At 40.1% G+C, this 26275-nt stretch overlaps 1 pseudogene; it reads right to left on the bottom strand.

The window, feature by feature from the left end:
- On the bottom strand, nt 1–25640 carry LOC132091718 (formin-like; annotated as a pseudogene).
- Between the last annotated feature and the right edge of the window lie 635 nt (nt 25641–26275).

Genomic DNA, 26275 nt, shown 5'->3' on the forward strand with positions numbered 1-26275 from the left:
TTAGCTGGTGGTCAGACTTGCTTCTTTAAGAGGCAATCTCTCTTTCTGAAATATGCAGAAATATTCATAGTTATGAAGTCCCATTTAGCTGTGCATGCATTCTGTAGTATAAGGGATTAGTTCACCCAAAAACAGTTTATGAAAATTTACTGAACCAGTCCATCCAAGTTGTACTTGACCTTATTTCAAACGTTTTGAAGAAGCTTATTATTACATCTTGCTCACCAATGAATCCTCTGCAGTGAATGAGGGCCAGTGGAAAGAGAGTCTAAACAGCTGATAAAAACTTCATAATAACCCACAAGTAATCAACATGACTCCAGTCCATCAATTTAAGTCTTGTGAAGTGAAAAAATGTTTGTAATAATCAAATGAAATAGTAAGGCATTTTAACTTTTAACTTTATGGATTATGGTCTGAAGCGACAGTCTAAATGATGGATTTGTTTCTTACAAACACGCAGCATTTCACTTCAAAGGACATTAATTGATGGACTGGAGTCATGTGGATTATTGCAATGTTTTTATCAGCTGCCTGATGGCACCCATTCACTGCAGATTAATATTATCCACTGGTGAACAAGTTATGTAATGATAAAGTTCTCCAAATCTGTTCTGATGAAGAAACTCATCTACTTCTTGGATGGCCTGAGGGTGAGTACATTTTCAGCAAAATTTCATTTTGTGGGTGAACTATTTCTTTAATAAGAGTCAGAAAGGTTTAGAAAGCTTTTATAAACCTGATTCATTAAAGTACAGTAGTCACTAGTGTTTGAACCACTTATCAATCTGCCACCCACACTTCAACAAGAATGAAGGCAGGCTCTTACCAGTCCATTCGCATGTGCCTTTCTGGTCTCAATCTTCTTCTCTGCTGTCATGTTGCGCACCGACTGTTGGGCCTCTTTGATTCTGAAGTCAAAAAGAGCACAGACTGTATTTTACGTAACCGTAATGTAATGTTTCAAATGTTTTAATGCTGAAATTCACTAAAAACATTCATTCACTTCTTGTCAGAGCAGTTTTAAAGCACAATTTATGATGCTATAGATTCTCAAGATGCTATTAACATATCACCTCTGTTTGGATATGACCTTGTTCTCTCTTTTCCATCTGATCTTGAAATAATTGCAGAATTCAAACCAAAGTGTGAGAACATGGCCAGGCACAATCTCTTGCTCTCCAGAACATGGTTTCAGTCCAAAGTACTCCACTAGATCAGAGAAGCTGAGGAAGGAAAGACATGAGGCAAAGCTGGGAAGTCAAAAAGGTTTATAAAGTTTGCATTTTTTTGAGAGATGTGCTACCTTTTATTTGCCAATATCACTTGATGTTCCACAGTAATTAGCTCTGTTTGTGCTGTAAAATGACAAATGTAAATCAACAATTAGCCAATAAGTAAATTTGCATTTAGATGATATCATAATCAGTACCACGGTCAATATTTAGAGCCAATATCTCTTCTATTACTTTAGGATCTTAATTTTTCCTGTTTAACACCGATAATGCACTGCTCTTTCATTCGTACTACAAACAGCATTATTATAGCCTTTCTACAAGGGCCTTAAAGACAATGTCTAAAAATCCTTTACTAAGAAATCTCCTCTATTGCCGAAATCTCCCTGATTCCTATCTCTGCGTCTGTCTTCTGAACCTGACCAGCTATCTCACACAGGTACGGAGTCACAGACACTTATCAGGTCCCCAAAAGGGCACATGGCAGATATTTTTTTATGACTGCAGGATGTGTGGCACCTTATCTGGTTAGTAGAGACAATCAAATAATTGTAGTAGGAAGAATGTGAGGAAAGGAAAAGCTTTGGTGCTTTGTACATAAAATAAACATGTATATACAAATATACATAAACTACAAACTGAATAACTTTTAATTGTCTAGGTTACTACAGCTAGTGTTGTCTTGTCCAGCTGTACTATAGTAAATGAAAGCAAGTTTATATCTCCATATATCTGTTTCTATGATCTGCAAAACAAAACAATCCTGTATACAATCGCAGAAAACTTTTGTACTCCTTTCCATCAATCATCTAGAGAGGCAGGTCGTCTAAGAGACCAACTAGACTTCATATCTGAACTAGGTAGATGAGACGGACTGAAGAACAGAAGACTTAAAAACTACAGCTCTTCTTCTAAAAGTTAATGGGGTCTGCATCTTAGCATAGCTCACCGTTGACAATGAAAAATTCAATTTTCTCCTTGAAGGGATGTATGTGCTCATGAGGTGAGTCAGTACACACAGTTAAGACATCCTTTTCACAAACTATACGAGACAAAAACAATAACTTTGGGTTAGAGTAAAGTCCCCAACCATCATAATTCATTGTAAAACAAAATTTACACTAACGCAATATTTTAACAAAAAATAAACAGTCAGGCTTTTCTTTCTTTCTTTAGACCACCAAGAGTGCTTACTTCTTTTCCAATAAACCATATCTTGAAGAATAAATTCCATTATGGAGCAAGAAGAATCGCTAAAATGGTAAGTTATTCGCAGATGCATTCACACTAGGCGATTTAAAATAAAGTGTACATTTATATTACATGAATCTGCTGAAAGATTTCTGAAGGATCATGTGACACTGAAGAGTAATGATGCTGAAATATCAGATTTGCCATCACATGAATATATATATATATAATTTTTTTAAATATATGAAAATAGAAAACTTTATATTATATTTATATTTCAAAATTAATATATTATTGTTAATAACACATGTTTTACTGTATTTTTAATCAAATAAAATATATTATTGGTGAAATCAATACAAATTTGAATAAAAACGTATTTTAAATATAATGTATGTGGACATGTTTGTCACTCTAGCCTAACTCACATAACTGATTACTTGCAGATGGAATGAAATAGCTTTTGGCTGATAAAACAAATTCTGTAAGTGCCTTAATTACGACATCACTGCAAAGAATTATACTGATTACATCTGTAAAAACAATGATTACATTAAAAAGATTTTGATTATGAGCAGTTAATGTGAAAATGTGCAAGATGAGGGAATTTCCAAGTCTTAAAACAAGTTGAGCGACAGCATTCTACCGTAGGTATATTTGATATTGTACTCTCTATGTAACTGTGACAAGCTAAGTAGAGTCATTGCCTTATTTTCCTAGTGTTATAAACAAATGAGAATAGTTATAAACTATCCCTTTAAACCCGTTTTGTTTGCACTTGTTCCCAACCTACCATCGAACAAGAAAACACAATAGAGCTGGAGCTCCACCTTTGACAGAATCAGAAGTTATCAAATGTCTTTTGCTCTGGGTAAGATCTCAGTTTGTTCACCGTCCAATCAGAGGATCAGAGGAGCCAGTCTCCTGCCCCAGTCATAATACACCCTGATGGGAACCCAGGACTGTTGGACATGCTCCATCTGCATCTCACTCCAGATAAGGCTACACACACTACTGTTTTCATTAAGCATTTGTGTAAACTGTGAACACAGCAGGAAATGACGAAGAAGTCGTGTATCTTTCCCACAGCATTGCTACAAGAAATATCAATTAATTACAGTCTAGCTTGATTAGATCCTTATGTACAAATATAGCTTCCGCCATGCCGGCTCATGGCTACGTTCAGGTTTTCTCAACAGTGCACTGTGGCGAGCCAAACCACAATCACAAAGAGATCAAAAAGATGTCTGAAATGCAAACCAGATGAATCAGCCGTGGAGACTGAGAGCATTAGATGTGCTTCACAATGTTGTCATAATTGTCTCTGGAAAATAAAATCACAGGGACATTCCCTTTTTGTGTAGGCACACGGTGACTAATTTGATTAGTGCAGCACTTTCTTGCTCCGCAGAATAACATCGCAGACAAATGCGGTCACCTTGAGCAGCCAAAACCTCAGTAGGGCTGTAACTACTGCACCCAAGACACCAAAAATCGAACAAACACAGCACAAAAAAAAACAAAAAACAAAAAAAACAAAGACATGATTCTCTCGCAGTCATGAGGGGAGTTCAAACAGCAGAAAAAATAAAAGGGAGAGCGCGATGGGCCAGATTTGGCAGTCTCTCCGTTGCCCGATAAGAAAGGCTTGTTGAGAGGTAAAGAAAAGAATCTCTGACACACATCTGCAGGGCCACACTGAACACGGACTGATACAGTGTAGCATGAGAACGGCGGTGCATCTCTGTGCAGATAAAGCCCATCCCACTGGCGATAAGCTGCTCCTCTCTCAGATTACATAAGCGCCAAAGCACTGTAGCCCCTGGCCCTTCCGACGGAGCTAAAGAATCACACAATGCCAGAAGCATCTGATGGGCAGGATTAAAGTCATATCTAAAAGGCGCCAGTGCAAAATCACACAGACTCCACTTCGTCTCTGCATTTGTGCGTGCACATGATGTGCATACGCAAACATGTCTGTATATTCCACCTGATCTAATGTCATTTAATAATGAGTTGTTACTAACAGATGCTGTAAAATCCTCAGGATTGAGCTGGAGCCATGTTGCAGGACTGTAGTCATTCATCCACCCAAACCCATGTAATCTTGCTTCTTTTGAAGCTACAGTAAATCAGTAGCATGCTAAAATCATTTCTGAAGCCCTTGAGAGTGTTTTTGGTAATTCTTACCTGTCAGATCTCTGTTCATCCTTTTGAGGTCCTTTGAGAGGTCATCAAACTTCACTTGACAGGAAAGGAAAACATCTTGAGGTTCGGGCAAAGGAAAGATGCTCTTTTCTGTTCCAGCATTCTGAAGAGAGATTTAAGGGTCAGTGACATCATAAAGAGAAGACTTAAAAATCTAGATTAAAACACATGTATAAAGTTTAAAAAAAAAATGTACAGCATTTAAAGGTTTGGGGTTGGTCAGATTTTTTTAATGTTTTAAAAGAAGTCCCTTATGCTCACCAAGGCTGGAATTATTTATTTATTTTCATATATTTTAAAATGTCATTTTGTTTCTGTGATGGTAAAACTGAATTTTCAGCAGCCACAACTCCAGTTTTCAGTGTCACATGATTCTTCAGAAATCATTCTAACATGCTGATTTGATTGGGTTGAAGAAACATTTCTTATTATTATCAATGTTGAAAGGTTGTGCTGCTTAATATTATTGTGGAATGATATTTGTTTTGAAATCTTTTTTAACACTGATCAATTTAATGTGAAATTATTTTTAAAATGTTTAAAAAAAAAAAAAAAAAAAACATTGATCCCAAACTTTTGAACCGTACTGTACATTTTTATTCATGTAGGTTTCAAAAACCTTAAACACCATTTTAACAAAAAAATTAAATTCATTGACTTATTTTATAATGGGATTTTGTTGAGATCTTTTTGATATCATGACAACAGCACCCTGAGATTTTTCAAAATCTAAATTTATTTTAATTTAGAAATTGAAAACCTTGCATTTTAGTATATTCAAGTCATTGTATGAGTGAATTGCATTTATCGTGTATCACTAAATAAATCAACAGAAAATAAATATCAAATTAATAGAAAAATAAGTCATGTTACTGACCCTGAAAATAATGTGACCAGAAGTGTGCAGATCTGCAAAATAAAACATTGCATGTGATGTAAAGAATTACATGTTCATGCTTTACCTTATCAAATTGACGCAGATAGTAGGACACAATGTAGTCCAACAGACTCATGTGGTTTTCCTGTAGATTTATAGATAATTATGACAAAAACGTGCATCATCCTGTACAAACTGCTAGCAAACAGAAAATGAACTGAGGTTCTATCAAACCTCAGTGTGTTTGTGTGCGGCTAGGGCCTTCACAGTGTCAGACATGGGCTCATAAAATGGATAAAAATGTTACCCTGCTCTTGGCGTCTTTAAGTTTGGGAAGAATCTCAAACCCGAAGCCGTCGGCCTGTCCTCGACAGCCTCCATTCATGTAGTTTCCTAGAGCAAGCACCAGTCCCATCACCTCCCTCACACATTCTCCAACAGATACTAAAAAGCATCAACATGTATTTTGTGCATTTATCTTTTGTCATTATGAAGATCTAAGACCTCCCTTGAATAAATGGCACCTGTCTGAAGGGCTGTTTTTTTGACTGTTAAGAATGCCAGCATTGAGAATTTACTGTTTGATAATACCTGAGGTCTGACCCCTTTGAAAAGTGCCCTTATACCTTACAGACCTGCAGAATAATCTCGGTCTTGCGCTGTATGGAGGCAACAGCGTCAGTGAACTTCGACTGAAAAATTAAATAGTGAACTCAACTGGAGAACTCAGGGATCTGGGAAAGTTCATACAGGATCCCGGAATGAAAAGCAATGAACATCTTTCAACCTGAAGTGTGTAGTGTTGAAAACACTACTCTGTCTTCGTCTGTCCTCAAATTAAGGAACCTTAGAGAAGTATACATTGCAAAAGGTGTCCTTCTAAGTGGCAACTGATACATCACTAGTTGCTAGTTGCATAAAAAAAAGTGAGTTATCTGGTGTGTTTCTGGAATATCTCACTGTTCAGGCTTGTCCAGTAGTTTGACCTGGTCCTCGTCTGAGCTTTCATAGTGTTTCTTAATCTTCTCTAACTCCTCAGGCTGAGCTCTCTGGGAGAAACAGAACAGACGCGTTCATATGACAACTGACCAATGATACGCACATAAACTTATGAAACCACACAGGAACTATCAATTATTTAGTTATGTTGGAACTGGAACTACAGTGAAAAGCAGGGTGATACAGAATCTACAGACTTTGTGCATTTTCTGAAATGATTTGGTTGAGAAATGTGAGTGGAATGGATTTAAATACAGTAAAATGGTTTAATACAGTAAATGGCATCGCACATTATTTAAAAGAATATGTTTGGTTCATTACAGGCTCAGTTTAGTTGCTTTCTAACCTTTCCAGTGTAATATTCTGTACAGAATTGTGCTTTATATAAAATTATAATCTCCACATTTCTGCTTTTAAATCCTTCAAACAATAGCCTCATCCACTTTTATTGTAAACACCTCCTCATATCCTCCATATTTGCTATTTTTTGCTAAAACTAGAGAAAGGGGTGCAGGATAATGCAGAACTCTGTGAATGATGGATGTTCAAGTTCTGTAAAAAACTGCTGTTTTGGAGGCTGGGATTCAGCGTGGGCCTGTACGTGAGTAAATTTCCAGTGTGGCAGGGTACTTACATTTTCATACAGGGCTTCAATAGCATCCAAGTCAACCACAGAATTGTCCAGAGTCAAAACAGCTGTGTAAGGAAGAAGTATTAACCTCTAGACAAGAAGACTGATTAGTTCTTGGTCATCTGGATGTCATGGATGTGATTTGCGAATGTAAAAGTTGCTAAATATATATCCGAGAGCTTTTTTTCCTGAAGGAATTCACCGCTCAATTGACTAAAGTCATCAAAAACATCTGCCTGTCTGACTCTGTTAAGCCAAGCTGTGATGACTTCAAGATTGTCAACGTGAAAAGTATACGTTAGGACTAACTACACCATAAATGTGGAGAACCCAAAGAATATATCTAGTGGTAAACCACAAGACAAGTTTATTTAACATACATACAGCCAATTTATTCTTAGCTGAGAAGACATGTCTCTATACACAGAATTATTTCAACATCATGTCTTAGCTTGCCTTTCGCTATCCAGGCCACACAAATATGTATCATTTTAACACGTCTGTTTGTTATTAGTGGAGAAAAAATGAGTCTGGATAGAATAAAATGACACTGTGCTGAGCTGGTGGTGGAGTATTTCTCAGCATAGATGAGGTTGTTCAGTGTGATTCACCTTGCTGGATGTCCTTCATCTCCAGATGGAGACCTGAGGTTAGGATGCCCACGGCCTGAGAGCGCTTGCCATCCAGTAATTTAATGACCTAAAAAAGTTTAAAAGACTTCCACATTCCCAAGACAAAGCCTTACACCGAATAGCATTTCACTTCTCAAATGACTTAGATCAGAAGTTAAGTGCATACGAACACAAGGTCTCAAAGACTCACGCTTGTATTATGCAAAAGTGGAATAAATGAATAACAAAGGATCATTTGGGAAATTCCAAACCTCCATTATAAAATCAGCCGGCCAAAGGTAACAATGGCATGATCACATTTCATAAACAGGTTCATTTATTTCAAATTATTCCCATTTCCTATATAATTATATCATTTTCAAAGGTATTTGTGGGATCCTGATATTGCACATTAGCATTTATATAAAACTCGCAGATTCTATAAAGTGACAGTAACTGATAAATAATGTCTGTTTATAGAAAAAATGTATTGTAATTATCAGAGGTGACTAAATGAATGCATCAGTTATGCTAGTGTTCCAGTAATATATAATTCGGAAGTGTTGGAAACTGCTCTATCTAGTGGACACTTCTCAAATCTGTAGTTTCTAAACCTATTGAGCAATGTATTACATTTGTGCATTTTGGCAGACACTTTACCTTTTTTTCATTAGTTAAATCAAAGCCACAACCTTGCATTTGTGATATAAATATATATGTAATAATAATTTTTCTCATCTTCAGGCAATAGTGCTACCTTCCTGGCTTTAGTTTTCTTCTCATAGGCTTCGGATAGGGGCTTTCTTTTGGTGGGCGATGTGGCTTTAGCAAACAGTTCCGCAAACTCACTGGTGTTTATTATCTCTGGCTCTTCCAGGGAAATCCATAGCATATTGTTCCTTAGAAAAAGACAAAACAGATGACAAGAGATTTTATGTTTTCAAATATTTGACATTTCCAAGTTCCTGCTCAGTTTAATGCTTATCGCGATTGAATCTTCACACTTCAAAGTCATAGAACAGGCCATGACCAAAGCATTTCCTAAAACTGACATCTGTAAAAACCAAAGTTGCATGAGTTATTTACTGTTGCTGGTTAACCATGCCTAAAAGCAGGAAAAGGAAAATCAACAGCTCAATGTGAGTAATCTGATTTGCTAAATTTTCTCTCCCATAAAAATAATTAAGGAGCCAGGATGACGGCACACAACTAAGCTTGACTGGGTTTGCCTTTGGCTTGACAAAATGCTCACAGAGAGAGCATGAAGTTTTCATGAGGAGTAAAATAACATTGCAACAGCACAGAGGCGGCTGGGGAGCAGAATGCCACAGAAATCCACACCGCCACTAGAGGTCCTGGAAAGAGTGCCGCTCGGCCTGTGGCTGGCCCCTCATGCAGACAAATGTCTGCAGTGGTCTGTCTTAAACTTCCCATGAGGTCTGACGAGGGAGAGTTGAAAATGTCAGCGTCACTTGTGGACATTGTGTGTTTGAGGAATGTTAAGAACAATGGAAATGTTTATATGGAATACAGGTAAAGTGGGAGGATGTTTTGTTAAGGGTTTTATATTTAGTTTAGAGCAGTCATTTGCTATTTAAATGCACATTGTGTCAAGTGTTGTTATTGTGAACTAAAACTCTTAAAATGAACTCTTAAAATTGCTAATTGAAATAAAGCTGAAATAAAAGCTAATTTAAAAATATATATAAAAAACACTATAATACTGTATTAATAATACTAAATGAATACAGATTGTGTCAGTGCCTGAGCACTTTGTCATGATCTTGATCTTAAAACAATGCGAGTGATGGATGATCAGAAGTGTCTAATTTTACCTGTACACAACTGACATATTTGTGTTTGGGTCAATGACATATAAGTGTGACCATGATTTAGAAAAAGGAAAATTCATTTAAAAATCAACTTTAAATATTTATCGGATATTTTCAGAGATTTATTTATTTTGACAGAGAGTTACGAGGGGCCTTCTTGAACATATTTTGTTATGCTTCTGCATGTTGAACGCACTTCGCCACTGCAGTGAAGCAATATTGTTAAAACTCACTTTTTTGAATAAGGCATAAAATTAACTAATAAACTTAACGGACTGCTATGTTATTCCGTTAAAATATGAGGTAAGGTAATAAGAGATACCTGTAATCTTGAATCTGTATTTGTGTCCAGTACAGCGGTTTCATTGGACAGGCTGGCTCCAATGTTGTGTAGTGGCTGTTCAGTTACAGATCTATTCATCTGTAACTGAAGCGATACAGGTGGAGGAGCTGGAGGAGGAACTGTCTTTTGATTGCAAGTAAAGATTTTTGTTGAATTGAGGTCTGCATTTTTAGGCAGGGGGTCAGAACTCCTGCTCTGGGCTTCCTTGGCCTCCTCAGGCTTGATGACGGTCTCTCTTTCTGTCTGAATACACACCGAGCGGAAGGCCCGTGGTTTGATGTTGTCTTCAGTGGATACAGCAACATCTCTGTGATCTCTGCCTCTATCTTTGTCTCTCTTTCTTTGTAAGCTGCCAATAGTTGATCCTAATCTGGACAGATCCACTTTGGTCTTCTTTTGCAACCGGAAGAGCTCAAGTTTGATGTCGGCCTGCATCAAAAAGTCCAAGCCACAACATATACAGTTATATGATAGCAGATTGTGGGCACAATATATTTGCTATTTATTTTAGACCTAAAATAAATGTTATTCTATAAAGGAAGTAAAGCATAACTATATTCAATATGAAGAAAGCACAAATTGTAGAAACACACTTTTCCTGGCAGAGATTTTAAATTCTTGATGCTGTTAGTAAAATGTTCCCATACACATTTGTATTTGTGAGCTTCTCACCAGTAACTTCTCCACCTCTTCATTACTTTCTCTTTTTAGCTGCAGAAGAGCTGTCTGGTGCTCTGAGAACATAAAACAAAGACATTTTGATAAATGTATCACAAAGACCATTAAATAGTGCCAGAAACCCTATAAAACAGATCTCTATGCCATAACCATAATATATATATAAAGATATACATTACATTACATTTATTCATTTAGCAGACGCTTTTATCCAAAGCGACTTACAGATGAGGACAGTGGAATCAATCAAAAACAACAAAAAGAGCAATGATATATAAGTGCTATAACAAGTCTCAGTTAGGTTAACACAGTACACCTAGCATGGAATTTTAAATAATATAATATAAAGAAAACAGATAGAATAAAAAAAGAATAGACACATACAATTGCATAATTAATGAAATGAAAATAGAATATAAAAAGATTAGAAAGGTAGTTAGATTTTTTTAAAGAATAGAATTAGAATAGTGAGTGTTAAAGTTAGAGGGTCAAATAAAGATGGAAGAGATGTGTTTTAAGCCGATTCTTGAAGATGGCTAAGGACTCAGCTGCTCGGATTGAGTTGGGGAGGTCATTCCACCAGGAGGGAACATTTAATTTAAAAGTCCGTAAAAGTGACTTTGGGATGGCACAATCAAGCGACGTTCACTTGCAGAACGCAAGCTTCTAGAGGGCACATAAGTCTGAAGTAACAAATTTAGGTACATGGGTGCAGAGTCAGTGGTAGTTTTGTAGGCAAACATAAATGCCTTGAATTTTATATGAGCAGCTATTGGAAGCCAGTGCAAATTGATAAACAGAGGTGTAACATGTATTCTTTTGGGCTCATTAAAAATTATTCTTGCTGCCGCGTTCTGAATTAATTGTAAAGGTTTGATAGAATTGGCTGGAAGACCTGCCAAGAGGGCATTGCAATAGTCCAGCCTGGACAGAACAAGAGCTTGATCAAGGAGTTGTGCAGCATGTTCCGAAAGAAAGGGCTTGATCTTCTTGATGTTGAATAAAGCAAATCTGCAGGATCAGACAGTTTTAGCAATGTGGTATGAGAAAGTCAGCTGATCATCAATCATAACTCCAATGCTTCTAGCTGTTTTTGAAGGAGTTATGGTTGATGTGCCTAACTTGATGGTGAAATTGTGATGAAACGATGTTTGCTGGAATCACAAGTAGTTCTGTCTTGGCAAGGTTGAGTTGAAGGTGATGGTCCATCATCCAGGAAGAAATGTCTGTTAGACAAGCTGAGATGCGAATCGCTACCGTCGGATCATCAGGATGGAATGAGAGGTAGAGTTGAGTGTCATCAGCATAGCAGTGGTATGAAAAGCCATGTTTCTGAATGACAGAACCTAATGATGCCATGTAGACAGAGAAGAGAAGTGGTCCAAGAACTGAACCCTGAGGTACCCCAGTAGTTAGATGTTGTGACTTGGACACCTCACCTCTCCAAGATACTTTGAAGGACCTATCTGATAGGTAAGGCTCAAACCATTGAAGTGTGGTTCCTGAGATGCCTTTTGCCAGTAGGGTTGATAGGAGGATCTGGTGGTTAACCGTGTCAAAAGCAGCGGACAGATCCAGCAGGATAAGTACTGAAGATTTGGATTCCGCTCTTGCCATTCTTAGAGCTTCAACAACTGAGAGCAAGGCAGTCTCAGTTGAATGTCCACTTCTGAAGCCAGATTCGTTGCTGTCAAGGAGGTTGTTGTGTGTGAGAAATGTAGAGACTTGGTTGAACACAGCTCGTTCAAGTGTTTTTGCAATGAAAGGAAGAAGGGAAACTGGTCTGTAGTTCTCTAAAAGAGATGGATTGAGGTTGGGTTTTTTAAGTAGTGGAGTTATACGTGCCTTTCTAATTGATGAGGGAAAAACACCAGTGTGGAGGGATGTGTTGATGATGTGAGTGAGTGCAGGTACAACTGCAGGAGAAATGGCTTGAAGGAGATGAGATGGAATAGGATCAAGCGGGCAAGTTGTAGGGTGATTAGAAAGGATGAGTTTTGAGACTTCTGCCTCAGAGAGTGAAGAAAAGGATGTAAATGTGTGTAAGTTTGCTGGTGATATGAGCTTGACTGATTGTGGTGTGGAAAATTGTGCACTAATGTGTTTAATTTTATTAATGAAAAATGTTGCAAAGTCGTCAGCTATTAGAGATGAAGCAGGAAGGGGAGGAGGAAGACAAAGAAGTGAGGAAAATTTTTTAAAAAGCATGCAAGAGTTAGACGAATTGTTAATTTTGTTATGGTAGTATGTCATTTTAGCAGTGGAGACATTAGCAGAGAAAGAAGATAGGAGTGACTGATACATATTAAGGTCAGTAGTACTTCTGGATTTGCGCCACACCCTTTCAGCAGCTCTAAGCTTAGAATGGTGTTCGCGTAGAACATCAGATAACCAAGGGGCAGAAGGGGTGTTACGGGCTGGCCTGGAAGATAAGGGGCAAACAGTGTCTAAACAAGATGTAAGAGTGGAGCAGAAAGTATAAGTAGCACTGTTAGCATCCAAAGATGCAAACAGTTTAGGGGAAGGAAGTGACGATGAAACCATTGCAGAAAGCCGGGAGGGTGAAAGTGTGCATAGGTTACGTCGAAAGATGACATGTGGAGGGGTAAGTGAAGTGTCAGGGACCATGTTGAGGTTAAGAGTGAGGAGGAAGTGATCCGACGTGTGCAGTGGAGTAACCAGAACATGATCAGTAGAGCAGTGTCGTGTATAAATGGGGTGGTGTTGGCAGAGTGGATAAGACACACGCCTTTGGCGTGAGAGACCCGGGTTCGAATCCACCGTGAGACACCAATGTGTCCCTGAGCAAGACACTTAACCCGTAGTTGCTCCAGAGGCGTGCGACCTCTGACATATATATACAGTATAGCAATAAGTTGCTTTGGATAAAAGAGTCAGCTAAATGAATAAATGTAAATTTGGTTGAATAAATTGGTCCATTTGGTTGCCTGATTTGTGAGTAGCAGTAGTTGACACTCGGTTGAGATCAAAAGAGGCAAGCAGAGTGTGGAAATCAGCATACAGAGGTTTATCTAGATGGATATTGAAATCTCCAAGCATAACTAGGGGAGTACCATCCTCAGAAAAGGTTGAGAGCAACACATCTAATTCATCCAAAAAGTTACCCATTGGTCCTGGGGGTCGATAGACCACTTCACAATGTATTTTAAAAGGGTAGGTAACAGTAACTGAATGAGATTCAAAGGAGCTGTGGATACCCAAAGATGGTAAAGGATTAAATTTCCAATCATTAGAGATGAGCAGACCAGTACCTCCACCTCTTCCAGTCAAATGGAGGCAGTGGGAAAATGAGAAATTATTGGAGAGTGCTGCAGGTGTAGCAGTGGCCTCCGGTTTGATCCAGGTCTCTGTTAGATATGGAATAATACTGTATGTATGTATACACTTTACCGTTCAAAAGTTTTCTAATTTGAAAGACATCTCTTATGTTCACCAAGGCTACATTTGATCAAAAACAGTAATGCTGTGAAATACTACTACAACTTAAATAATGTTTAGTGTTTTAATATATTTTAATTATGTTATTTATTTCTGAGATGGCAAAGCTGAATTTTCAGCAGCTATCACCCCAGTCTTCAGAGTCACACGATCCTTCAGAAATCATTCTAATATGCTGATTTTGTGCTCAAGAAACATTTCTTCTTATTATAAATACTGAAAACAGTTATCTTGCTTATTAGTTTTATGGAAACAGTGAATTTAAAATTTAAAATGTACAGTAACAAAACAAAAAAAAAACCAAAACACTTAATGCAACATACACTGGTGCTAAAAAAATCAAAAACAAAATGCTGTGAGCAGCAAAAACTGGCACTAAACAATGCCTAGTGGTACATCCACATAAAAAATCAGCATGTCTCACCTCAGACAAGTTCTTACGTTGGCACAGAATTCACAGGATGCAACCACACCTTTACTCTGATCAGACCATTGTTTAAATACACAAATTTCCCGCCCAAACACTGGTGGATCAAACCATATTCACGGGGAGGAACCTTTCTCAAAAACACACAATACAGACTTTCACAGCAAAGCATTAGTAGCTACATAACTAATATACATTCTCATAAACTCATTTTTTACATGAAGTAACCATAATACAAACATACATAACATGCATAACAAACACTCAAACATTAACACTCCATAGCACTCATGTCTCCCTCCATTTTGTAAAATGGTACGTTCCGGATATGCGCACTACCAGAACCCACCTTCAAACACTGGATTAGACATGCAAGATCTAACATGTGCTGTAAAATGTAAACTTACAAAATAAATAAATAATTCAAAACAAACAATGACTCTTGTATCCTTCATAACCTTAATACATTGAACAAATGATCTTGGTACCATCTATCACCATACACATTGTCAACACACAAAATATAATAAAATTTAGGTTGGCACTCTAGTGATGATGTCATTGACCTGGACCATCATCACACTTACAAATAACAGATACTGTGAAATTGAGTTATTTCATCTGTAAGAACACATTTTGGGTGGAGGTGTATTGGAATTTGTTTGGACAGTGTTGTATCATTAGATACTAAGGCAAATATGGAACAGGAGCAAACATTTACACTTACTACTGTTGTTTTTGATTCTACAATAAGCCCTTACCAGCTTCAGTGTATTTTAGACCAACCTTTTCCTCTTCATCTTTGGGTTTTGGTGGAGGCCAAACAGTCTGAAGTCACTTTGGGGTGTGCTCCTCACTCACCTCAGCCTATGACAAAAAACAGTCACAGTTAATGTGCATTGTACCATTTAAATATTTTGAGTTGAAGGACCTATTAAAATAAAATAACTAAACTAAAAATAAAATGATTACACTTTGTACGATGCTCATAAAATAAGACTTTTCACATGTATTGATAATGAGATACTACCAATAAATGCAGTCATCTGTTTACTTCATCCTTTGGAATCAGTAGTTTCTTTGTTGTCTGGAGACTTGCTTGAGCTCCTTTCAAAGAAGGCTTTGAGGACGTCTTTGTCCCTGTTGATCTTCCTCTTTACAGTGTCCAGGTCCATGTGATTTGAAATGTCTTTCTTGGCAGATTTAACTGTGAAGAAAGCCTTAAATGCACATAGGGCCGTCTCTGCATTTGTAGATTTGTTTGTTTCCTCAGACTGGGGAATGGCTGACTCTACAGTTGTCTCTGACTTTTCTGCAGGGTCCTTACTGATTGGAGACAGTGGGGGGCTTGTGATGGTCTCTTGCTTTCTCTTTCCTTCCCCCTTGCTGAGGAATTGGGTAAGCTGTTCTAGGAAGTCTCCCTTGACTTCTTTCTTGTTAGACTGATCGGGAAAATGTCCTCTTTTGGCAGGGCTTTGGGGTTGCTCTGGAGTGTCTTTTTCCTCAAGGGTTTCTTTCTTGGGGCTGAGCAGCCCGGTGAAGAGGGCCGACAGTTGGAGCGGGTTTTCTTTTACAGCTTTAGGGGTTTGATCTCTTGTGGTCTTCTCGGTGAAAGATGAAACTGTATCTAACATGGTCTCTTCTTGTATTATTTCTTCTTTGTTCTTTTTATTCATTTTTCCTTCTGTATGCACTTTTATCACCTGTTCCTCCAGCTGGATGTCTGAAGATAACAGTTCAGGTTCCAAATTAGTCTTTTTATTTAGGCCAGATGAATGATGTTCTTCAGTGTCACAGAGGTCAGAACCTTCTGGAATCTCTCCTCCAGTCTCAGAATGTTTCATTTGGTTCTTCTGGCTTGTGGTAGATGGATGGACCTCTGCAAAATTGCTGTCATCTCTGGGTTGGATCTTTTCAGTATCAACAGATGATTCTGCAGAAAGATCTTCAACTTCATAATATGTTAAAGTGGTCTGAAAGTCCATGTTTGTGGATGCCTGGTCGTGGTTAGTCAGAGTGTGTTCATTTACACCAGCTTTGGTTACCTCTGGCAGCAGCAGATACTTCCTGCTGAATTTGCACTGACACATAATTATTGTGAATTCAAAGTCTCTGTTATTAGAAAATCAGTCTGATTATTTCTGTCAGGTGGAATATTTGTACTTTGTCTGTGAGGACATCCTGACAAACTCTTTCTTTCAATGGTTCTTCCACAGCGTTCTCTCTGACAATCTTCATTCTTTCTTTGCTGCTGCTGCTGGTTTGTTCAATGTGGTCTTCTCTCTCATTCTGCACAACACCAAACAGCTTCTCATTACTGATACCTGATTCCAAAACATTTTCAGATATGTCCTGATTGAATCTGTTTTTGCTCATATCCTTATCGTTGCTTTTTAAAACAATCTGTTGATCATTGTCTAAAGATCCTTCTCTGAAAACAGTAATATCCATTGTACAGAGTGCTGGGTTATCAAGTTGTTTGTCCAGTCTGTTAGCACTGATTTGTGATTTAGACTGTGTGTCAGCTTGACCATCTGCTACATCCTGGTCATTCTGGCATGCTGCTGATGTTTTATTGTACTTATCTCTCTGGCAGTCAACATTCAGGTCCAAATTCACTTTCTCCTTTTCTGAAGAAAAATCTATTTTATTAACATTCTGATAGTCTGAGCTGTTGACATGGTCCTTTGTTCTGTCTTCTTCAGCCTCTGTTTGTGAAGCATCCACTTGATCATCGAAACCATCCTGCCTTTGAACACAATTTTTTTTATCATTAACATCTTCTTTCTCAGTCAAAGAATGAAAAGAAGTCACATTTTGAGTTAAGTTCAGTTCAGTTCACTTCAGTTATTCTTTTCATGATGAGTAAAAAGGTTTGTTAATTTATCCAAAAATGAATTGATAGGCTTACTCTCCCATTTCCTTCAGGGACGGTCTACAGCCTCTTTAAAATTTTTAGTCTTTCTGTACTCAAACAGCCATATTCCACAATTGAATAAAACAGAAATCAAAATCAAAATTCTAAAATCCAGAATTAAAACGGAAGTGTGCAAGTTTGCCATTACAAAAAGTCCAGGTTCCTTCCATTAGCCTTCCCAAGTCTAGTCAACTCAGAATTTCCAGTGCTGACAAATTATGCATATGAATAACTTATGTATTGTATTTTACTGTTTTAAAATACTGTTCTGTTTTACTAAAATAATTTGAGTTTAAGTCTGGAGTGCCTTTTTTTGCAATATGTTGTCCTTAGTGGAAGTTTCCAGAATAACGAATGCCAGGAAAATGTGCATTAAGTGGCAGAGATGCTGGCTCTCATTACAGGAGAGCTCAAGAAATGGAAAAAAAAGAAGAAGAAATAATTAAATAATCTGCAACGACATTCCAAATAGCGCCAGCATGCAGCTTGGTCCTTTTATCCCGCCTTTGCAATCTTTTTAGCCTCTTTTCCATTTTGGATTTTGTAATGTCTACTTGCTTTTAATCCACAATTCACAACAAGAGTGCATCCACCAAAACATGAAATACGCATATAGGCAAGCACTCCACCCACTTATCTGCCACATGACAGGATTTCTGGTCACACACTCGGTCATCCACGAGGAAGAAGCGGCACCTCAGTACCACACCCAGAAGAGCACACAAAACTCTGAGAGTAACTGTACAGTCAGGAATGTCTACCCTGCTTCTGTAAGGCTGGATATCTCCTTCTATCCACGGCACATTGAATAACATCATTACTCAGTACGATTAACCTGTTAACCCCACCAACATCCTTGTTTTGTCACCTATGGTTTTGATTGTATTATCTCAGATATGTCTTTTTACTACAGTAATCCACAAGGTAAGAACAATGTAAACACATTCTTCACTATTGTTTCAAATAATAAACCTAATATCAATATATACAAATTTTTCATTCACCTCAAATAAAACATTTAGATAACAAAACATATGAATTATGCTGGACACTTAAAAAGATTTTTTTTTTTCTGAATACTGCATCAAGCATGAAAAAACTGCTTTGATTTTACAACTCTTAAAAAATAAATGTACATTATACATAATTATTATTTTAATTATTATATTATATTATTTTTTAAGCTCTAAAAACCCTCATATTATACTTAACCACATACGCACTTAATTTATTGGGTCAAAAAATGCACTGGTAATTTTCTGCCAGGACATTATCCGCTTTTTAAAGGATTTTTCTTTCTTACGGTATACAGTATTCACAATCAAGCAAACAAATAGAAATTGGGAAGAGCTAAGAGATTGGATTTTCTTAAAATTCAGGGCTTGCAATAATCATGAATAAAAAACATCTACTGTTTTGTGACATTAATAATACACACTAATACATAAATTAATATACAATAGTTAGCTAACTGCAAGTCTGTCACTAATAAATTAGTATTTTCAAACACTCAAAGTGCGGTCAGGGTCAAAAGAGACATGTGGAGCACTGATGACCTCATCTTCTTCACTTTGTTTGTGTTTGGACACATAGTTGCACAAGGACACATTACCAGTGTGTTCACATGGCCACTTCTCCTCTGCATGCACTCTGTTCTCACTCTCCTCTGTGGAAACACAAAAACAAAATAATTCATCCTCAAATTTTAATATCCTCAAAATAACCCACCAGACAGGTGGCTTTGGACTCTACAGCACAAAATATAATAAATATGCATTAGCCAGATGATGAATGAGCCAAAGGTTATTGTCAGTTACAACTGCAGGTTCAAATACAGATCACAGCACATATACACAGTATACTTGTGAACATTTAAAAAGAGATTAATGAAAATCCACCTGCTTATTTACTTTCTTCCTTATTTCATAGCTAACAGAAATACACAGACTGCCACAGAGTGGACAGTGACGTGTACTGCAAGTGTAAGATAAAGTGACAGTATTGTCTCAATTCAGTTTATCTTTTGCGCCACATTTTGCTTTCATTTCAAGACAAGACAATTTCTATATATAGCAACAATACAAATGCAGATACCAATAACTGGACCAGACAAATACATGGAAAATCGCTACACAATTGAGTCACTCACAGCATGATATCAAGTCCAAGAATCAATAAAAGATTCATCCCTCTGCAGCTCTATTGAGCAGTAAACATTGTACAAACAATCAAGCTTCAACCATACAGTACATAATTTTTCTGTCCACCTGTGAAGTGATATGTCGTTGCTGTAAGGTAGGCATACACTTGACACTCTTTTGTCGTTTACTGTAACTATTTACTGTAACATTTATGCAGCATAAATGGCTGCCCACTGCTCCAGGTGTGTGCTCACAGTGTGTGTGTGTGTGTTCACTGCTCTGTGTGTGTGCACTTCGGATGGGTTAAATGCAGAGCACAAATTCTGAGTATGGGTCACCATACTTGGCTGAATGTCACTTCATTTTCATTTCCCATTTGGATATAGGCTAATCTTCCTGTTTCTTTGCAATCTTATGTAGGTTGTTCGTGAACTAATAAGTTACCTGACTTTACATATTAGACCACCCTATAAACCAAAGACAGTTGTTGTGACTGTTAATGTGTTACAGCCCCGGATGACCGTTTATTATGCATGTGATTTAGTTTTTTTACACATTGTGATTAAACCATTAATCTTGGACAGCTCTGTAGTAGACGTGCAGAAGTAATGGCAGTGGCTCCATGCTGTGAGTTATTTTTGTAAGCAGTGGACAGCACCCTGAGGGGAGTGATGACTGATTTAGTTTTGCCAAGATAACAGATAGGGCCAACTGCAACTGAGTGATAGTAGTGAGAAAACAAGAACATTGTCTAATTTAAACATTCTACTCTACTGACTGCTAATGGAGGACTTTTGGGCACAAAGACAAGGACTGGACCAAAATTTAGAAATTACACCCTTTCAGTTACATTTGAATTGAGAAGGTCATTCACACGGATTGTTCAGAACCTGAAGGCTGCAATTAAATTTTTTTTTTAATGTTAAATATTTTTATATAAATATATACCCCCCTTGAACTGCCACCTTAACGTGGTGGAGGGGATGCGAGCATGCGAGCGCCTGGTGGCCGGGCCTCTCCCCACGGGGTCCGGCCGGGCTCAGCCCGAAGGAGCGACGTGGGGCCGCCTTCCCGTGGGCTCACCACCTACAGGAGGGACCGTAAGGGGCCGGTGCTTAGACAATCGGGCGGCAGTCGAAGGCGGGGGCCTCGACAGCCAGATCCCTGGACACGGAAACTAGCTCTAGGGACGTGGAACGTCACCTCACTGGCGGGGAAGGAGCCCGAGATTGTGCGTGAGGTTGAGAGGTTCCGACTAGCGATAGTCGGGCTCACCTCTACGCACAGCTTGGGCTCTGGAACCACACTCCTCGAGAGAGGATGGACTCTTCACCACTCTGGAGTTGCCCATGGTGAGAGGCGGCGGGCTGGTGTGGGTTTGCTTATAGCCCCCCACCTCAGCTGCCATGTGTTGGAGTTTACCCCGGTGAACGAGAGGGTCGCTTCCCTGCGCCTTCGGGTCAGGGATAGGTCTCTCACTGTCGTTTGTGCCTACGGGCCGAACGGCAGTGCAGAGTACCCGGCCTTCTTGGAGTCTCTGGGAGGGGTGCTGGAAAGTGCTCCGACTGGGGACTCCGTCGTTTTACTGGGGGACTTCAACGCCCACGTGGGCAACGACAGTGACAACTGGAGGGGCGTGATTGGGAGGAACGGCCCCCCTGATCTGAACCCGAGCGGTGTTCAGTTATTGGACTTCTGTGCTAGTTACAGCTTGTCCATAACGAACACCATGTTCAAGCATAAGGGTGTCCATCAGTACACGTGGCACCAGGACACCCTAGGCCATAGGTCGATGATCGACTTTGTGGTCGTTTCATCCGACCTCCGGCCGTATGTCTTGGACACTCGGGTGAAGAGAGGGGCGGAGCTGTCAACCGATCACCACCTGGTGGTGAGTTGGATCCGATGGCGGGGGAGGAAGCTGGACAGACTCGGCAGACCCAAACGTACTGTGAGGGTCTGCTGGGAACGTTTGGCCGAGTCTCCTGTCAGAGAGATCTTCAACTCCCACCTCCGGCAGAGCTTCGACCGGATCCCGAGGGAGGCTGGAGATATTGAGTTCGAGTGGACCATGTTCTCCACCTCCATTGTCGAAGCGGCCGCTCGGAGCTGTGGCCGTAAGGTTTCCGGTGCCTGTCGAGGTGGCAATCCCCGAACCCGGTGGTGGACACCGGAAGTAAGGGATGCCATCAAGCTGAAGAAGGAGTCCTATCGGGCCTGGTTGGCTTGTGGGACTCCTGAGGCAGCTGACAGGTACCGGCAGGCCAAGCGGACTACAGCCCGGGTGGTTGTGGAGGCAAAAACTCGGGCCTGGGAGGAGTTCGGTGAGGCCATGGAGAAGGACTATCGGTCAGCCTCGAAGAGATTCTGGCAAACTGTCCGGCGCCTCAGGAGAGGGAAGCAGTGCCCTACCAACGCTGTTTACAGTAGAGGTGGGGAGCTGTTGACCTCAACTGGGGATGTCGTTGGACGGTGGAAGGAATACTTCGAGGATCTCCTCAATCCCGCTGTCACGTCTTCCATTGAGGAAGCAGAGGCTGAGGGCTCAGATGTGGACTCGTCCATCACCCAAGCTGAAGTCACCGAGGTAGTCAAGAAACTCCTCGGTGGCAAGGCACCGGGGGTGGATGAGATCCGGCCTTAGTACCTCAAGTCTCTGGATGTTGTGGGGCTGTCTTGGCTGACACGCCTCTGCAGCATCGCGTGGCAGTCGGGGATGGTGCCTCTGGGATGGCAGACCGGGGTGGTGGTCCCTCTTTTTAAGAAGGGGGACCGGAGGGTGTGTTCCAACTACAGGGGGATCACACTTCTCAGCCTCCCTGGGAAAGTCTATGCCAGGGTACTGGAGAGGAGAATCCGGCCTATAGTAGAACCTCGGATTCAGGAGGAACAGTGTGGTTTTCGTCCAGGCCGTGGAACACTGGACCAGCTCTATACCCTCTACAGGGTGCTGGAGGGTTCATGGGAGTTTGCCCAACCAGTCCACATGTGCTTTGTGGATTTGGAGAAGGCATTCGACTGTGTCTCTCGCAGCGGCCTGTGGAGGGTGCTCTGGGAGTATGGGGTCCGGGGCCCTTTGCTAAGGGCTATCCGGTCCCTGTACGACCGGAGCAGGAGCTTGGTTCGTATTGCCAGCAGTAAGTCAGACTTGTTCCCGGTGCGTGTTGGACTCCAGCAGGGCTGCCCTTTGTCGCCGGTTCTGTTCATGATTTTTATGGACAGAATTTCTAGGCGCAGCCAGGGGCCGGAGGGGGTCAGGTTTGGTGACAACACGATTTCGTCTCTGCTCTTTGCGGATGATGTTGTCATGTTGGCCTCATCAAGCCAGGACCTTCAGCAGGCACTGGGACGGTTTGCAGCCGAGTGTGAAGCGGCTGGGATGAGAATCAGCACCTCCAAATCCGAGGCCATGGTCCTCAGTCGGAAAAGGGTGGCTTGCCCACTTCAGGTTGGTGGAGAGTTCCTGCCTCAAGTGGAGGAGTTTAAGTATCTTGGGGTCTTGTTTACGAGTGAGGGAAGGATGGAACGGGAGATTGACAGACGGATCGGTGCAGCTTCTGCAGTAATGCGGTCGATGTACCGGTCTGTCGTGGTGAAGAAAGAGCTGAGCCGCAAGGCGAAGCTCTCGATTTACCGGTCAATCTACGTTCCTACTCTCACCTATGGTCATGAGTTTTGGGTCATGACCGAAAGGACAAGATCCCGGATACAGGCGGCCGAAATGAGCTTTCTCCGCAGGGTGGCTGGGCGATCCCTTAGAGATAGGGTGAGAAGCTCAGTCACCCGGGAGGAGCTCAGAGTAGAGCCACTGCTCCTCCACATCGAGAGGGGTCAGCTGAGGTGGCTCGGGCATCTGTTCCGGATGCCTCCTGGACGCCTTCCCGGGAAGGTGTTCCGGGCGCGTCCCACTGGGAGGAGACCCCGGGGAAGACCTAGGACACGCTGGAGAGACTATGTCTCCCGGCTGGCCTGGGAACGCCTCGGTTTCCCCCCAGAAGAGCTGGAGGAAGTGTCTAGGGAGAGGGAAGTCTGGGGTTCTCTGCTTAGACTGCTGCCCCCGCGACCCGGCCCCTGATAAGCGGAAGAAGATGGATGGATGTTAAATATAAGAGAGAGAGAAAAAGATTATATATAAAGATTTATATCCGATTTTAATTCTGCGTCTTTGAATTCAAGTTTGAATTACTATTCTGCGTCCTCTGATCAAATTCATGGTTTAGGATTTGAACAGACATTCTCAATTCTGAGGAACACACACACAGACACAGACACAGAGAGAGACAAGCCTACCATCACACTTCGTTTTGTGTGCCTCTCATCTCATTTGAGAAGGTGCAGGCTTGACTCATCTTCAGGATGCCATTTCCAGCCAAGCTCATGGGATCGGAACATTAACAGCTAGCTGTTGGGCTGAAACTGCTGCTACTGTGAAACGTGAGAGTCTTAACAAAAAGCGGCAGGTAGCCACATTCACATTGCTGTCTCTACATCCTGTATTCATATGGGGACTGTGCACTTTAGACATGCCTAAAAGGAATTTAAATAAGATTAAAGGAGTTAGGCCTGTCACCGCAAAGTCAATAAAGTGATGTGATGTTGCTGTATAAAGCAATATAAATATAATTCTAAATAAGCAATTTCACACAAGATTGATTGCACACCCATATGTCATGGTCTGTTCAGCAGGCTGCTAATAACAGAAGATAGGTCACAAGCCTGAAGAATTAGCTGACTAGCTTTATCAGGAACACAGTGTCTTTACAGCCAGTAGATGAACACTTGTAAGTACTACAAAAAATCACAAAATCTCAATTAAATTCTGCAATTCAATGAATGGAAGCTTCAAAAGAACAGCATTTATTTCAAATATAAATCTTTTATAGCTTTACTGTCATTTTGTTTTATCAGTTTAATGCATCCTTGCAAAAATAACGATTTCTTTTAAATATTAGTATCTTTTATTAAATATCTTTTAAAAAATGTTATGCATTTCACGAAATAAGGATTTATAATAAAGTGAGAGACAAGAAGATCACAGAATCAGGAAGCGTTATAATCTTGGGAACAGAGAGGTCACACATCTATAGTTGGAGAAGTGGGGAGGATTGGTGTAGTGGATGGGGTCCAACTGACACTCTGTTCATTGACTGTAGATTCAGATCCATTATAGGTGCTCTTTTCTGTGCTGCCATATAAATATCTGCCCTCTTGTGTTAGATAAATACTGTGCTCTGCATCCTCTTCAGGTAGCATCAGAATTCAGTACTGCGGCAGGGGCCTGGAGGTACGTGTGGATAGACGGGAAGATAATAGTGGAGACACAGTGGCCAGGCTTATGCATCTAGTTGAAAATGAAGCAACAGTATCTGAAGAAGTGAAATAAATTTTCTTCCTTCCTGATTTAACCATGGCTTAAGTTCTTCATAGAGCTCCAAAGGGAAACTCTTCATATCCTCTGTGGGTACATGACTGTGCATAGGCAAAATCGCACCTGCAGTTGAGGTATGTGTGCCATCTTTTAAACACTCAAAACTGGTGCAAAAAACTTGGTGAGTCGTTCATTAGTTGAATTTAGTCTCAGTTTGCTTGTGGGCATCCTCCTTTCTACTTTTAGTGAGCTCATCATCCACAGTTTCTTGTGTTTCTGCCCTCTGGAGGCTTTTCTCAGGCTTTTAGAAGAAAAGATGAGCTTGTTCTCCTGGTTGCTGGTGCAGCAGCAGCTCAGATACTCTCCACTACGGAGGTCACTTTCCAAGTCTGAATTGCTGTTTAACTGTTGATTTCCCATCACAACTTTGGCTTTGCAGTCTGCACACAGATCCAGCAGGTGCTCAAACAGCACCTTATTTCTGACATCATTTGTCTTATCGAGACTCTTATGCTCATTCATCAACGGTCCCACCTCCTTCTTGCCAGAACTAATCAAAGCTTTGCCCTTAAGAGCTGCTCCTCCATCCTTTACTGAGCCCGGACTGTTAATGACTCTGAGAAACTTTGTTATCAGTTTTTTCACTCTGATTAGTTTGTAAAACTGTAGAACAGTGCTGCTGCCCTCCATGACAGCCTGCTTGCTTATTAGAGTGTTCACCATTATAAGCGTCTTACTGAGAAAGAAAAGATCAAAATTAGTTAACTCTATTATTTTAAATTATAACAGCGTTGGTTGAATATATTTGATATGATATACACTGCTGTTCAAGAGATTGGGGTCAGTACGCTTTTTGGGGGATATGTTCACATATCTGCAATTTGTTAAAATTGAAACTTTATGCTGATTTTAGATTTGACTACAGCTGAATTAATTTAATAAGCCCCTGTGTCTTGCCTCAAGAAAGGCAAACATTAAAGTAGTTGCTTTTAACAGACTGCAAAATAAAGCAAGTAAAAATCTTTATACAATCCACAACCAGTGCTCTAATCTCAGTAATTTTACCATAATCTCAGTAAAATTACCATAATCCACTGCTGGTTTTCTGGTATTCATTCGAACTGTAGTCTGTCCCATGATGTGTCTTTCCTATATTGTCCCCTCTGAAAGTGACAGATAACTGTTAGATCAACACTGACTCTTGTACAGTCATCATACAAGATCCGAGGTCAGTGTTACAATATTCTGTAAAAAAAAAATTACAACAAGCTGGAAGGATACAGATGGGAGAAATATTTTATATTTAACTGGACAAGCAGTCAAAAATATTCATTATTTAAGAAAATCAAATGAAATGT

The sequence above is a fragment of the Carassius carassius genome, chromosome 18 (assembly GCF_963082965.1).
Source record: "Carassius carassius chromosome 18, fCarCar2.1, whole genome shotgun sequence".
NCBI lineage: Eukaryota > Metazoa > Chordata > Actinopteri > Cypriniformes > Cyprinidae > Carassius > Carassius carassius.